Source organism: Lissotriton vulgaris, chromosome 7 (assembly GCF_964263255.1).
Source record: "Lissotriton vulgaris chromosome 7, aLisVul1.2, whole genome shotgun sequence".
Classification (NCBI taxonomy): Eukaryota; Metazoa; Chordata; class Amphibia; order Caudata; family Salamandridae; genus Lissotriton; species Lissotriton vulgaris.
This window is the reverse complement of record NC_141695.1, coordinates 754,197,764-754,212,955: the sequence shown is the minus strand read 5'-3', so window position 1 is coordinate 754,212,955 and position 15,192 is coordinate 754,197,764. Positions and strand designations below refer to the sequence as shown.

The window sequence follows — 15,192 nt, the reverse complement described above, 5'->3', positions numbered from 1 at the left end:
AACGGTTAGCACAATGTTATTATTTATTTTCCATCTCTTTTCTGTGTATTCTTTATTTAATATATGAAGTTCTGCTGAAGTTCCTAGTGTGAAGGGCACGAAACATGGTGGCTGATTTTAATTTATATGCAACAATTTTCATGTTAATTAATATAATAAAAGAAGATGATGGACTGAAACTTGCCATATTGAATTCATCCCTGGTGCACCTTCCATTTCTAAGTATATCGTTTCTCTGGTTTCCAGTGGCGCTAAACGGCAGCAAATGCCAGAAGAGGATGCACAGGACAATAAATGTGACAGGGATTTAGGTGCAGCACCTTCGGTCAGCCGCTGATAGCTTTGTGTTTTGTCCATCTTGGAGAACAATCTGGATACCAAAAGTTCTCCCACAATGTAATGGATAGTTGAGTGATGAGTCTCTCCCGTTTTATGGCTGTATTGGAGAGATGCATATCTACACATATTCACACTTCCCACAGTTATTTCAGCTTTCGTGCAACCACAGTGGGAGAGACCCATGGAGTTGGACCTTCCACCTTTTCAATTACTTCTTCTTCCAGTTTTCCAAGCTCAGCATTTACTTTGGGATGAAGGTAGAAAGCCATCTGTCTGTGGCACATGGCGACTGGCTGCACAAATTGATCAATATGTAGGCATATAATATGGTCCTTTAGGCATCCAATCCCCTTGAACAAAGGCTTAAACTTCCCAATGAGACAGTCTACGACACAAACAGATACCAAAAGCGAACTGTACCAAGTGGAGTTGTTGAGCAGAACAACAGCTGAGGAGCATGTCAGAATCACTTTTGGTGACATAGACCTTGCCTTTGATGGATCGGCCCGATACTCAATGACCGATGTGAAAACTCCAGCAAGTGGGAGATAGGTGGTGGTGCTAAACAGGTACACTGGTGGTCATGGAGCTGAGAGCTGTGGCCTGGGCACCGCTTCTAGTAATACCAATGGCAAAATGTTAATAGAGGCATCTGTGCCCACTAGCGCTGTGATGTGCTGGACGTCTAGTCGCACTCTGCCACGTGGCCCATGAGAGTTTTACCCCTGTGTTGGTTCCACTACATGCATCGTGTGGATGGTGCCTTTTGAGGTATCGGCATCCATGTTATTGTCACCATCAGCCCTCGCCGACTGTCTACACACAGTTAAATGCTTTCTTTTTGGGTGTTTTCACAATGGGACCAGCCCAGCAGACCTTAGCATAATGATTCATCTTTCTGCATGATGAGCAGTGCACTCGCCAGCATGGAGGGTGGCACCCCCACACCACCGTCACCGTCAGCTGAGATGGGACGACTTTGTGCGCTCATGTGTGCTGGAGTCTGCTTTGGTGTCATTGGCCACTAGATTGACCAGCTCCATCTTGATGGTACACTGTCTGGAGCGTAGCCTCCATGTGATCTGCTTGGGCTTTTGAAAGTTCCTTTGATCTGCCCAAAGGGAGGATGCTCACCATGCTCATGCCCGGGACATGTAGAATTTGTTCCCACAATTTGACAGAGGATAAACCCCATGTTAACTGTGCCTGGATCTCATCAACTTCACTGATTAGGGTGCAGGTGCTTGCCAGTTCTCGGAGTCTTGCATAGGACTCATCCATCGATTCCTAAGGTGTCTCCCAGGCCTGTTGGAGCAAGAAACACTCATAATCTGGGCTGGCCAAAGGAGCAAAATACACTTAAATGCATTCTTGAGTGTAGCACACGTAAAAGGCGGAAAGGACTCAGCCACCAATTTCATCAGTTTATGTATGTGAGCCCTGCCTATATGTATAAGCATGGGGCAGCGCCTTTTCAGACTCAAGTCCTATGGCAGCAAAATAAGTTTCTAGGTGGCCCATTCATGTGGACCAATTTGTGGCTTGGGAGGAAGGGGCACATGAGATGACGAATGGTTCAACAGCTGACATGGAGCCTCCTCTGTCACCACTGCTCCAGCACGGGAGACAGCCACGGTCATACTGTGGTCAGATGGGCATCAGACAGTGTGGTGAGACGCTGTGTCACTGTCCAACTTGCCTCCTCATGGGACACACCCCAGTGCCTTAAGTTCCCGTGCAGGCACACAACATCCAACCAGCCGAAAGAACAAACCAGTCTATGGCCCACCAATTTGTCCAAACACAAGGACAGACCTGGATGCAGTTGTCTGAGGCTCCTCCCACGAGGCTACACCTTGGTTGACCATAGCTTTGGCACTCTCACCTTAGGGGCCCCGCACTGCCCCTGAGCCCCACAGCCCATGTCACACCTTAGGGCATGACAAAAAATGGCCGCTGGCCAAGGGGCCAGCACGAGGAACAGCACAACTCTGCGGCGCAGCACTGTGCCAACTGCAACGACCCGCAAACACCCACCGCACTGACAATCAACATTACCAAGGGATCCCTCGTGGGAGGCAACCAGGAGATGTGCCAACCAAAAACTCCTTGAAGCTGCAACCAGGCAAAACGCTAAACTCCAGGCTGATGAGTGTAGAGGAAAACTGCTCGGGATTGACAAAGCAAAATAGGCCATCCAAACGCGAGGGGAGGTGGAGGTGGCATGGAGAAGACCTGTTCTCGTCGCCAGTTACTGCGTCATACCCCAAACGGTCGAGCAGTTCGCTTGCGCACACTAAGGGGACACATGTACCGTTACTGAGTTTGAGAACGGCACTGCTGTTAAGCAGCTCTGCTCCGTTTATCTATACAAAGAGGGCATGTGACATCAGGGCAAAACCATAACTGCACATACTACAAGGGATATGCAGGGGTGGAACGGCCCTCACGTCATTACAGTAACGGCACTTCTTTCTCGCTGCGAAGGGGAGATTAACATGAATCTAGCAGAACCGGAGTGGAGCCTTCCCAACCCAGCACAGCACATGTACGTGGATACACGGGACTGCTGTGCAGCCTAATTAGTATTCACTGAAGCATAACGATTGAAAGAACACAGGTAAATACACTTTAAATAAACATAAAACTTACCTGTCTCCAAAGCCTGAGGAGACTGGGACAAAACAGGAGGAAGTGATGGAGGGGGAAGCCTTTTCTCCACCTAGAGGACACATTTCTGGTAAAAATAAAGGATATGTTAAGGTTTAGTACTAGCCTATCTCGAGGGGCGGCCTGATATGGTGAGGACTGTGATGGGGGAACAGGTGAAGGGGTACTGCTACCAAGCTATAACAAAATCCATTTCAGTTTAGCCATCTTGAATAATATTAATCAGAATCATCTCGGATGCTCTGAGGATATTTAACAACAAGGGGTGGTGATGGACAGAGTCTCTGAATTAAGCAGAATACTCTCACCCAGTAAAGAGATCAGGGCTAGATCCAACAACGTTTTTTAGCTCACTGCACCATCCCAGCTCAGAACCTGGCTATATGCAAATTAGTCTGTTCCTGTCCCAGTGCATGATGGGAACAGGGCAAACCAAACTACCAAGCCAATTCTTACACTGGGAAGGAAACAAGCTTCCGGGGACCGGTTTCTGGCATTTCAGCCGTCGTCGGCCCGGCTTGCTTGAATCCTGATGGTGCAATGAGCAAGGGACTCACATCTGAGTATACCCTTCCACGCTCTGAGGATACAGCAGACAATATACATTTGATCTGGCAATGTAGGATAGTGAGATATTATTGGAACAGAGTGATATGGCAGAATATTTGATGGTGGGGTAAAGGTAACAATTACACAGTGTGTGCTGAGGCTACAGCTGAGACGAAACGGAGAAGTAGAGATACAAGATGCTTGCTTTTGTGCTTACTCTTTAGTAAAAATGTATAGCCATACATTTGTTACAAAGTAAGGGCCCTACATTTGACAGATGGTGGAAAGATCCGACTGAAAGGATTCTAGTCGAGAAAATTTGAAGGAAAGGTTCTAGGAGAGAAAATGTGAAGGAAAAGTGTCCAAATTGATGAGAAAGTCGTGGAGTGGCTTAGAGACTGGACAGAAATATATTAAAAGCTAACTAGTTATGATGCAATTATAAACGTGTCTATGGGAGAGACTGGATCATAGGTGAGAGTTCGAACAATTGAGGTCCCACTAATTACAACTTTGGTGGTGCTACTCTGGGATTTCAGCAGGCACAGCACTGCCAAACCCGCACAAGGACCGCCGGCCTGATCACGAGTGCAGGTGAACAGTCCTTATGCCTTTACCATGGCAGTGTCATGAAAAAGCTCATCACAATGGGTACAGCAAAAATATTCCAGCATGGCATGGACAGAGAAGTCCATGCCATGCTGGAACGGGGTGCAAGCAGACAATGGGGGAATTAACACTTTTTTGGAGGGTGAGCTAAGTTTGAAAGGTAGGTGACTTCTTTAAACAGACATTTGTTAGTCAGCTGGATGAACAGAAGGAAAAAGCAGGTGACACACCGCCTTAAGAGGGTGTATTGACAGGTATGCATGTTGTGCCCCCTAAATGCATCCTCATTGCATGGGGAGTTTCGGGGCCCTAGGGCCCCCTTTGTTCACCCACCACCAGCCTTTTTGTGGCAGGCTCGCCGGTGGAGGCACTCGTAATATGCTCAGCGAGACTGCGCCATTCCCGTTTAGCATATTGCATTCCCCCTTCGCCGCGCCCTGCCAGTATAGGCAGTTCTCTGGCGCAGTCGTCAGTCCACCGCCAGACCGGCTCAGAGAGTAATCAGGCCCTAAGTACTGTGCCTGACAATCTGAAATGAAAAGTATAAAAGTATGTTCCCCCTTTTACGTAATAAATGTATTACCTCAGTCTGGCTCGGTGGTTCGTTCCAATGTCATACCTGTCAACCTCTTGGAATGATCAGATTAAAGTCAATGGGGAATGAACACTTTTTTTCAGGGTGAAATAGGTTTGAAAAGTAGGTGACTTCTTTAAACAGACATTTTTCAGTCCGTGGGATGAAGAGAAGGGAAGGGAAAAGCAGGAGACACCAGCCTAAAGAGGGTGTGTTGACAGGTATGCAATGTATGTTCTTTGGAAAATAATAAAAATGATTGTTGCAAAAAAAAAAAAAAAACGGACAGAAAAACCCAACAACAATCAATCACAAATGGAGAGCACATGCAGTTTCTTATACAGAGTTGCTCAGTACCAAACGAAGAGGTCAACATGGCCGGGCCCATGTTCAGAAAAGTCATGGACTTTCATAATCTTTATCCATACTAATATAATAAAGAGAGAGCCCAAACCTTTGAGGCGGGTAATCTCAGGAACCACAGCACCAATCACAACACCCAATACAGCGTTGGTAAGGGTAGTTGCAGCGGAAGGACATAGGCTATGCAGACACCCACCATATACATTTAAAAGGTAAAAGAACCGTGCCAGCAAAGTAGTCCCTTGTGGGCGTGTCTGCGTTGTGCTGTGGGCGTCTGCTGGGGGCGTGACAAACGCTGTGGGCGTGTGGTACGTTCCGCCCTTCATGCCATGTCTCATATCGTGTGCTAATCCCACCCTGCTCCCTTTAAATGCCCCTGCACCCCATAATCATAACCCACCCTTACTCCTTAAAATACCCCAACACCCTTAAACACTAACCCATCTTAACCCTATGAATATACCCTGTACCCCAAAACTCAAACCTATCCCTAAACCCTAAAAATACCCCTGTACCCCAAAACCTAGCCCTGAACCCTATAAATACCCCTGTACCTTAAAACCCAAACCTAGCCCTGAACCCTAAAAATAACACTGTACCCCAAAACCCAAACCTACCCCTGAACCCTAAAATACCCCTGTACCCCAAAAAACCAAACCTAGCCCTGAACCCTTAAAACACCCTTGTACCCCAAAACCCAAACCTACCCCTGAACCTTAAAAATACCCCTGTACCCCCAAACCTAGACCTGAACCCTAAAAATAACCCTGTACCCCAAAACCCAAACCTACCCCTGAACCCTACAATACCCCTGTACCCCAAAACCAAACCTAGCCCTGAACCCTAAAAATACCCCTGTACCCCAAAACCCAAACCTAGCCCTGAACCCTAAAAATACCCCTATACCCCAAAACCCAAACCTAGCCCTGAACCCTAAAAATACCCCTGTACCCCAAACCCATACCTATCCCTAAACCTACCCCTGTACCCCATAACCCAAAACTATATCTGAACCCTTAAAATATCCAAACACCCCAAAACATATACCTCAGTACCCCAAAACATATACCCCTATACCCATACTTACCTTATCCAAACATTAAAAAAAAACATGCTTTTACCATTAATGCATTTACGACTTTCGTTGTAAATGTATGCGTGGTAAAAGCATATAAAATGTAATGCCATGCGTTATAATGGCATTGCGGAGTCATGGTACTTTCGTAATGAAAGTATGCGGAGTGATGGTATGCGCAAAGAAAGTTGCGGAATAATGGGTGTTTACCCTCCCCGGTAAGTACATTGGTGGCACGGTGGCCCACATCTCCGGCAACATACTCATATTTTTTCACCACCCATTTGAAAAATGCACAGGTCTCTCTCATTGATGGCCAGCACCGACATACACTTTTAGACACACCTCTCGCCACAAGTTCTACAATTGCGAACCTTAGAGCTGGGGAGCTACGTTCGAATCTCAGCATCAGCTCAACATCCTGTGATTCCAGGCAAATCGCTTTGTCTCCCCGTGCCTGCCACAAATGAATGTGTTCTTCTGTAATGTAAATTGTGCTCATGCCGTGTTATCGAGTTCGCGCTATATAATATTGCAAGGGAAAATAAGTAGGGAAACTCGAGTTCACACACTACTGAACGCGCACTCTTAAGTGCATCAGCAGTGCACTGTGAATTGGAGCGTTTCACAGGTCTGTCACAGATAAGAAATGCTATCAAAACGAAATCCTACAAAACAATATACTACTGGTCGGCAGCAATTCATACCCAGACAACGTCGGGACGGGCTGCTAATTAGTTTTAATAATCATATGACTTGTGATTTTTGTAACTTGGAATGATGGATGTTGAGGATTAATATTGTTTTGATTGTGAGTTGCACTAAGAAAAGAAGAACATAGTGTTCGCCACCTGAGAGGCTGCAAATGCAATAGAAGGGGGTTCTGCCTCGCAACAGGTCAAACGTTAGTGACATTTAAAAAAGTGAACGGTTTTATGCTTTAAGACTATCTTTAACAGTTGGGTTTGTGCACCTTTTAATTTACCTTATAGATATATGACTACCAGCAGCCCAGTACACAAAAAAGACCGAAATTGATGAGTTCTAACGGACGACAAAATCCTTGCTGATCTTCTGGAAGACCGTCAGGAACAGGAAATGGAACTGGCGTCCGGCCTCTCGAACAAGAGGAAGACTTGACCCCACTTAAAGTCCATGAGCAATCTGTCAGTCTAATCTCGATTCCATCCTCACTGCTATACTTCCACAAATGATGTCGTGTTGTCATCCTCCAGCGCAACATGCCGAACTATGCTTAACAGCGGACATTTTGTTCCCTTTGCAGGTCTCTTCCACGTGGTATCGGCACTGTGAGTAGGCCTTAAGCCCTGTTGTTCTGTTGATCCTTCATGTATAACGTTGTATGATTGTCGTAATAGTGCCGATTATACTTAGTCAGCAATGTTCTTTATAGCTCACCGTTACAGATAGTTATAGGTGTAATAGTTATATCCTGTTCGCACTACTGCCTTCCATTCATCGCCCATGTCATTGTTATGGTTATGGTTAATAAGTCGCTCTTTCCACCACCTAGGCAGTTTGAATTAGTTAGATGTTTGTAAAATTGCAGGTACTAATGCCAACATTATCTTACATTAGCCTAAGGAAGCTTACAGCTACCACATATGTATCCCTAATTTCCGCCTTGCACGGGACTGCCGTCGCACTCCCGATGTACGAATAGGGGGGGAGGGGAGGGAGGGACTGTGGGAGGGGGTGGGGAGAGGAGGGGTGCAGGGGGGGGGGAGAAAATGGAGCTACAAGAGTTCAAAGTGCCTTATATTTTTTTGTCTATGTTTTGTTTTGTTCAGATGTTTTTCTTTTCCACACTTGTCAATTGCATTTCATTGCAGTCCACTGTACCTTCAGGCAGGGGCCCTCACGTTGTCTGTAAGGAGCATTTGGGGGAGTCGCTGATGATATCCCTTGAATCAGAGCGCATTCTCTCAACGCTGCTTCTCAACCCAAAATGCTAAGACAAACTCTCTAGCTGACGATCTTACGATTGTCTCCCTTAATGTTAAGGGCCTCAACCACCCGGTAAAAAGGAGGAAAGTTCTTGAGTACATATCCAAATCCAAGGGGGACATAATTTTACTCCAAGAAACCAAACTGTCAGAGGACGATCTCCGCTTCTTGAACATCCACTGGGCATCACATATCCTATCCTCACCTGCTTCTCATAAGAAGGGAGGGGTTATCACCATCCTAGCGAAAAAAGCTAACCTTACTCTAGTCTCACACTCCCATGACGATGCTGGCAGGCTATCTATCACTAACCTCCTCAGGGAAGACGACCCTTTACATATACTAAATATTTACGGCCCAAATGCAGACGACCCAGAATTCTGGAATTCAATCGGCCGCTCATTAGAACCTATCCCTTCAGATGACTTGTTGATAATGGGAGGCGACTTTAATCTCCCCCTTGACCCAATTCTCGATAGGCAATCCAGGTGCGCCTTCCACCCCTCCCGCTCACACGAGGCCCTCCTTCGTCTATGCGACAGATATCACCTGAAAGACTCATGGCGCCTACAACACCCGGACGGTAGGGATTACACATTTTATTCTGCTCCACACAACTCCTATTCCCGTATCGACTTCATATTGATCTCAAGCCCCTTCACGCATCTTATAGAAGAGACCGTTATAGCCCCAAAATTAGTCTCGGATCACGCCTGTATCCACACCAAACTAGCTGGTTCTAGATCGATCCTTCCCCCGAAGAGATGGCGCTTTAATGAGGAGACACTCTCAGACCCCGCAAACAAATTGATAATATCAAACGCAATTGAGGAATACCTTTCCCTAAACGACAACCCCGACACCTCACCTAGCACCTTGTGGGATGCGCTGAAAGCCACAATACGCGGGGTCATCATCGCCATTAGGACCAAATCTAACAAGGCACTTAATAAGGAACTTGAGTCTCTGGAACACCAGATCGGTATTCTAGAAGCTCAGCACAAATCCGACCCGCTTGACTCAGGTGTTCTAGACAAGCTAACCAAAAAAAAATACGAATACAATACCATCACCAGTAAACGGGCGGGGGTTTGGATTAACCGCTTTAAGGCCCTGAAGCTATGCGAAGGCAACAAAGCCGGGAAACTGTTGGCTTCATACCTGAAACACAAACAGAAATTGTCCACCATATCGTCCATTAAAACCTCATGCAATGTCATTCACACTAAACAGTCAAACATCCTCGATACCTTCAAGGCATTTTATGAAGATCTGTACAAAAATGACAAGGTATTAGACGAATCCGCCTGCAAGGACTACCTCAATTCACTCCGCCTTCCAAAACTTTCCGAAGCAGACAGCGCACAGCTGGGCTCAAATATCTCTAGTTCAGAATTCAAGGCAGCAATCAAATCCCTGAAGAATAATAAGGCCCCAGGCCCAGACGGCTTCACTGCACCCTTCTTTAAGGCCTTTGCAGACCAGATTGACCCTCCGCTTCTTAAACTTTATAACGCTACTGCGGCCTGTGGCGGTGTTTCCCCTTCAATGAGTGAGGCCACAATCATAGTATTACCCAAAGAAGGGAAGGACCCACTACTCACTAAAAATTACCGTCCAATATCCCTGATAAATATAGATTGCAAGATATATGCTAAAATATTGGCGACCAGACTAAATACCATCCTTCACAAATTAATTAGCCCCTCGCAGGTAGGTTTCCTGAAAAACCGGATGTCTAACGACAACACTAGATTACTGTGTCATATTATAGAAAAGGCAAAATCCACTTCTGTACCAATGGTGGCGATAACCTTAGATGCAGAAAAGGCATTTGACAAGGTCTCGTGGTCTTTTCTACGCCAATGCATGCTCTCTTTCAACCTTGGCGACCCATTTATCAAGATGGTGATGGCCCTCTACTCTGCCCCTTCTGCCAGGATAGCTATTAACGGCTCCCTCTCGGATCCCTTCCGTCTGTACCAGGGGACCAGACAGGGCTGCCCCCTATCACCAGCTCTCTTTCTTTTAGCCCTTGAACCACTCCTTACAGATATCAAAAATAACAGGGACATTGAGGGTATCTCCTTTGGAAACTCACGCATCAAATTAGCAGCATACGCAGACGACATCCTGATAGCGACCGAGAACCCTGCCAACTCCATTGCCGCACTAATGTCCTCAATAGATAAATATTCCTCCCTCTCCGGGTACAAATTAAACAGGGATAAGTCCGAAGTAAAACCTCTTAATATCCACACTTCGAGAGAAGTGCTGGGCAATTCGGGCCTGTTCTGGCAAACGGAAGTGATTAAATACTTGGGGATCGAATTCACTGATGAGCTTTTGAGTACCCTTAAACACAACGAGAACAAAACCCTAGACAAAATCAAAAGTCAGTTGGACGGATGGTCACCCCGCTTCCTCACCTGGTGGGGCCGGGTTGAAACTATAAAAATGATGATATCCCCCCTGGTTAACTACCTGGTCACGATGCTCCCACTCCTCCTTTCTAATGTATTCCACTCCAAACTGGACAAAGTCATCTCGGCATTCCTCTGGCAGGGCAAAAAAGCCAGAATCAGTTTAAAAAAACTTCGACTAGACAAGAAATTAGGTGGGGTCAATCTGGCAGACTACAAAACTTACCAGATCGCCTTCTTAGCAAAACAAGGGTCGCATTGGATTTCCTCCCAATCTGACTACACCCCAGTGTGGCTCTCTGTGGAAAAATCTATTCTTGAGGGTCTTAACCCCTGCGCCCTACTCACCGCCACACTCCGTCCCAGCCTAGGTCCGGGGCCCATCTTCAAAAATACTAAACTGGCTCTGCTAAAGATCAGTAAATGCCTCCCACATCAATTCCGTCTCTCCTCTTGGGAGTCTCTATGGCATAACCCCAAAATTGTATACAAAGGGAAGCCTCTCAACTACCCCACCTGGATAGACAAGGGTATCTTATTCCCACACCAACTGTTCGAGAACTCGCATCCACTAACCTTCAAAGAAATTCAGGATAAGTTCCACCTCCATAACGTTGAATTCTATAACTTCTTACACATTAAAGTAGCACTAGCGAAGGCTAACCTGACGGTTGTCCCCCCCTCCCTCCCGGGTCTATTTACCTCACTTAACAAATTGGGGCACCAAGTCTCTAGACTGTACAAACTAATGCGGCCGCAATCGTCCACCCTAAATACACCTCTCCAAAAGTACTGGGACTCATTCTCCTCCACACCTAACTCAGACGCTATCTGGGCCAGCACTTGGGAATCAACCACCCGCCACAAAATTAGCCCTACACTCTCACAGACCAAGTTCTGGCTGCTTCATAAGGCCTTCTGGACTCCCAGGAGGTTGTTCCTTCACAAAATCAAACCCGACGACACATGTTGGAATTGTGCGAATATGGGAGGAGATCTGGAACATCTAATCTTCAAATGCCCCTGTGTTACCTCATATTGGGACAGGATCTTTGATTTCATACACACAGTACTCCATATCACCTTACCAAGGGAATTTGCAACGCTTGTTCTAGGTTTTGCCAAAGCCGTCACACTCAATGATGATGACAAAGCCCTACTGGACCTGCTGCTGACGGCTGGGGTCAAAATCATCCTTAATAACTGGAAAAGCACGCACAAAGCTTCCTTTCCCCACTGGCTAAATTGGGTCTCCCACTTAAGAGGTGCAGATAACATATCTTTAACTTCCACCCCATGGAGGCCGCCGCTCAGGAAACTCTGGTCCGCACTAGATGACCACTTTGACGCATTCAAACCCCCATGAATCTGAACACTTGGTACTCAGTGCACTTTTCTACATATGCTGTCATGTGCATCCTCCCATTGTATACAGTGTAGATCAACACAAATGCTTAGCTCATGTTGCCTCTGCTACCCATTGTTGGTGTTCTTTTCTCCACAGGTCGTGACATGTGATAATGGTCATGCTAAACAAGTCATCGTGTTACTTTGGACGCAACTCGTCTACATCTGCTTATTAGACATTGAGTGTGGACATTTTGTCTTTTGTTTCTGGTCTTATGTTTTTTTCTGGACTTATTTATGATTTCATTATAGCAATGTATGTATATCCACGAACTGGTCTTACGTACTGTCGTATTTCTTGCAGCTCCAAATAAAAAAGCTTTGAACACAAAAAATATCGTTAACATTAAATAAAACAAGAATGCATTTTAAGAGCATCATTTTCCCTCGTCTTCATTGCTTGCTTTTGCTGGGGAGAAAGTGTAACTTATAGTGGTTGAATGTCTCTCATAATTACACTGAAATTACGAAAATGTTACAATTAAGCAATCTGAAAGCTTGGCAGTTATGCATTTGTTCTTAAAGAGTCACACAAACCACATTTTCTGTTTTACTCTGCACTGCTGCTAACGTACCTCTCAGCGTTGTTCTCAAAGTCCGCCCTCCTCTTTCGCTTTGACCAACGAAATGAAGCACAACCGTAAATTCAGCGCGGAGCTCAGATCCCTACATTTGGACGGTCAAAGAAACTGTCCAATGGAAAGAGAGAGGGCGGGCCTACATTGCCGTTTGCTCTTAGGAAGGAGGCGGGAGCTGCAGAGGCCAACCAATAAGCGAGACAGTGGGCCTGGCAAATCGGAGTTTGAGAGACACGTGTACTGCAATAATCAGGAAGTAGATGCAGGATCTGAAGAAGAAGGACCGGAGCTTGTGGGAATTCATCAGGTAAGGCAGGTGGGAGTCTAGCAGAGGTAGATTGATTTCTAGGAAAAAGTGAATGACAGCCGTAAGGGATTTATAGCTAAACATGAAGACGGACAGTAAGATTAGGGCGACAACGGAGAGGTAGTACACATCAAAGGAGGCGATTGACAGCAGTGTAGACGATGCGCACGTCATGATAATACGACCGCATTGAAATTGACTTAAGCAAGGAGTTTCACAACAGTTGCAAACATCTTACTGAGAGAACAGTAAACAAAATAGGAGTGTTTACAGAAGACACATTAACACCCAAGGAAGTCTCTTGGTATTCCTGTTGATGGATAGAGATACGTACGTTCATTGTTGCCAACTCCGTAGTACATGTTTTATCTACCTCGGAAGCATGAAAGGGCATCAGACCTGTAATGTTCAAAGAGGTTTCAAGGTCAAGTGGCAGGCAGCGATGGTAGGGCACAGATGTGACTCTTGTAAGCTTTATGGTTTGTGTCAAAGGGTTCTAGATGGGACGACGTTGGTAGTTGAGTGTTTGGCAGTTGATAGGCAAATTGACTTTTGTCTAGAAATTCAATCAACGGAAAACGCTACTGACGAATTTGGTGGTGGTAGGGAAGGGGGTGTACAGAGAATCTGGCTGGTGATGGGATGGACAGTGTGCAGCTGCCCAGGGAACTGCACTCAGCCCACCAATGTGGGGCCTGCGCCTGTGTGCCACAGCACACTGATCGTTTTGTTCCCCCACCCCATCCAGTTGAGAGTGAGGTGTGTCTCAATGCAACTAGGAATCAGGATGTGGGTCGGTACATTGTGTCTTGCATCTATGGTGGAGCACTGCAAATCCCAGAGGAAGGAGACCCTCCCTTAGACCCAATTGCAACAAGACAACTTCTGCCGGTTTGTCCTTCAGTTAGGGCTTTTGTCGATCTTCCCATAGAAAGGCACTTTGGAACGCCTATTGTCATGCATTTGGTGTCCTGTTTGCTCTAACCCTGTCAAAGGACAAGCAACTCTCACTGTTTCAGTCTTTTATAGAGCTGTAAGAGAGGTGCTTGTCAGTATCTTGAATGGAGACGCTACAGCCAAGGAGGGGACTTGTACAATGCAAATTTAGGAGCAATTTCAGCGAATGAGATGCAAATATCCTTGAATGTATGAATACAAATTATACTGGCTAGTTGTGTTGGTAGCATATCCTTTGTGTCTATTTCTTCCATTAAGCCTACTTCAAAGCGCTGATAAATTGTATGATCAGTGGACGGAGACACAGCAAAGTTTTTTTTTTTTTGCCCAAGATCAAACACTTTGTTAACTTAGTAGACACAAGAATGCAGCACAGTGCTTGCTGCAAAGGCTATATGCTTACCACAATATTGCATTTCAGTGAATATTCTATGTGACTGGGCACTTCTCACCCCCCCCCACCCCAGTAATATCCAGTCCATTTTATAACTACATGTTTACTAGCAGCTTTTTTTTTGATAAACACATTTTTATTGCTTTACAGAAAGAACACACCAGACATTCAGCACTACACCATGAAAATCCAGGATTAAATAAAATAATTTGCGCTACCCAGTTTACAGACACTACTAAAAACAAAATGACTCGAAATTGGACATTCACTCTATGACTAAACCACCCCTCCAACCATTTCCCCCAGACTCTGCGGTATTTATTGGGACACCCACGTGCCTTATACATGACTTTCTCCTGTGTGGCGCACCAGTCCGCCATCGCCCAACACTCGGGGGTTCAGGGCATTTCCAGGAGGCCTCAATGTCTCTTTTGGCAACTGCCATAACTGTAGTAAAAAACACCTTGTCATTCTGAGACCCATCCAACCCATCAGTGATGCTCAGGATCGTGGTTTTTGGGTCGTGGAGGACCTCCCACCCTAAGATTTTGGTGAGTTATTCCTCTCTTTCCTTCCAGAACAGCGCCAGGTGTGGGCAGTCCCATACCATATGGAGGAAGTCAGCCGAGTCTTGACCACACCTAGTACAATCTGAGGTTGGACTGAACCCTGCGCGATGGAGGCGCACCGGGGTGTGGTATGCGGTAAGTAAATAATAGAGCTGTACCAGACGCAGCCATGTGGATGTGGTGACCGTTCTAGGGGCCATAAGGGCATCACGCCAGTCCTCCTGTTCCAAGGGGCCTATCCAGTCCTCCCACTGAGCCCGCAGTCGGTCTCAGGAAGTAAAGGTGTTGTTGATCAGTGTACGATAAATGCATAAGATGCCACCCTTCCCTCGGTTCCCAAACATAATCTGAGCTTCAGGCGGGCTGTGATCAGGAAGTCGTGTACCTGTAGTAAGGTGCGTGTGGAGGGC

At 46.1% G+C, this 15,192-nt stretch overlaps 1 protein-coding gene across 2 annotated transcripts in view; it reads left to right on the top strand.

Annotated features, from left to right (window-relative positions):
• Positions 1 to 12,766: 12,766 nt before the first annotated feature.
• The window catches only part of SLC39A11 (solute carrier family 39 member 11), a 2,411,801-nt gene continuing 2,409,375 nt past the window's right edge, over positions 12,767 to 15,192 (top strand). For both annotated transcript variants that reach the window (XM_086930982.1, XM_086930981.1), the window contains exon 1: positions 12,767 to 12,862. The gene's annotated coding sequence lies outside the window, so the exon portion shown is untranslated. The remainder of the gene's footprint in view (positions 12,863 to 15,192) is intronic.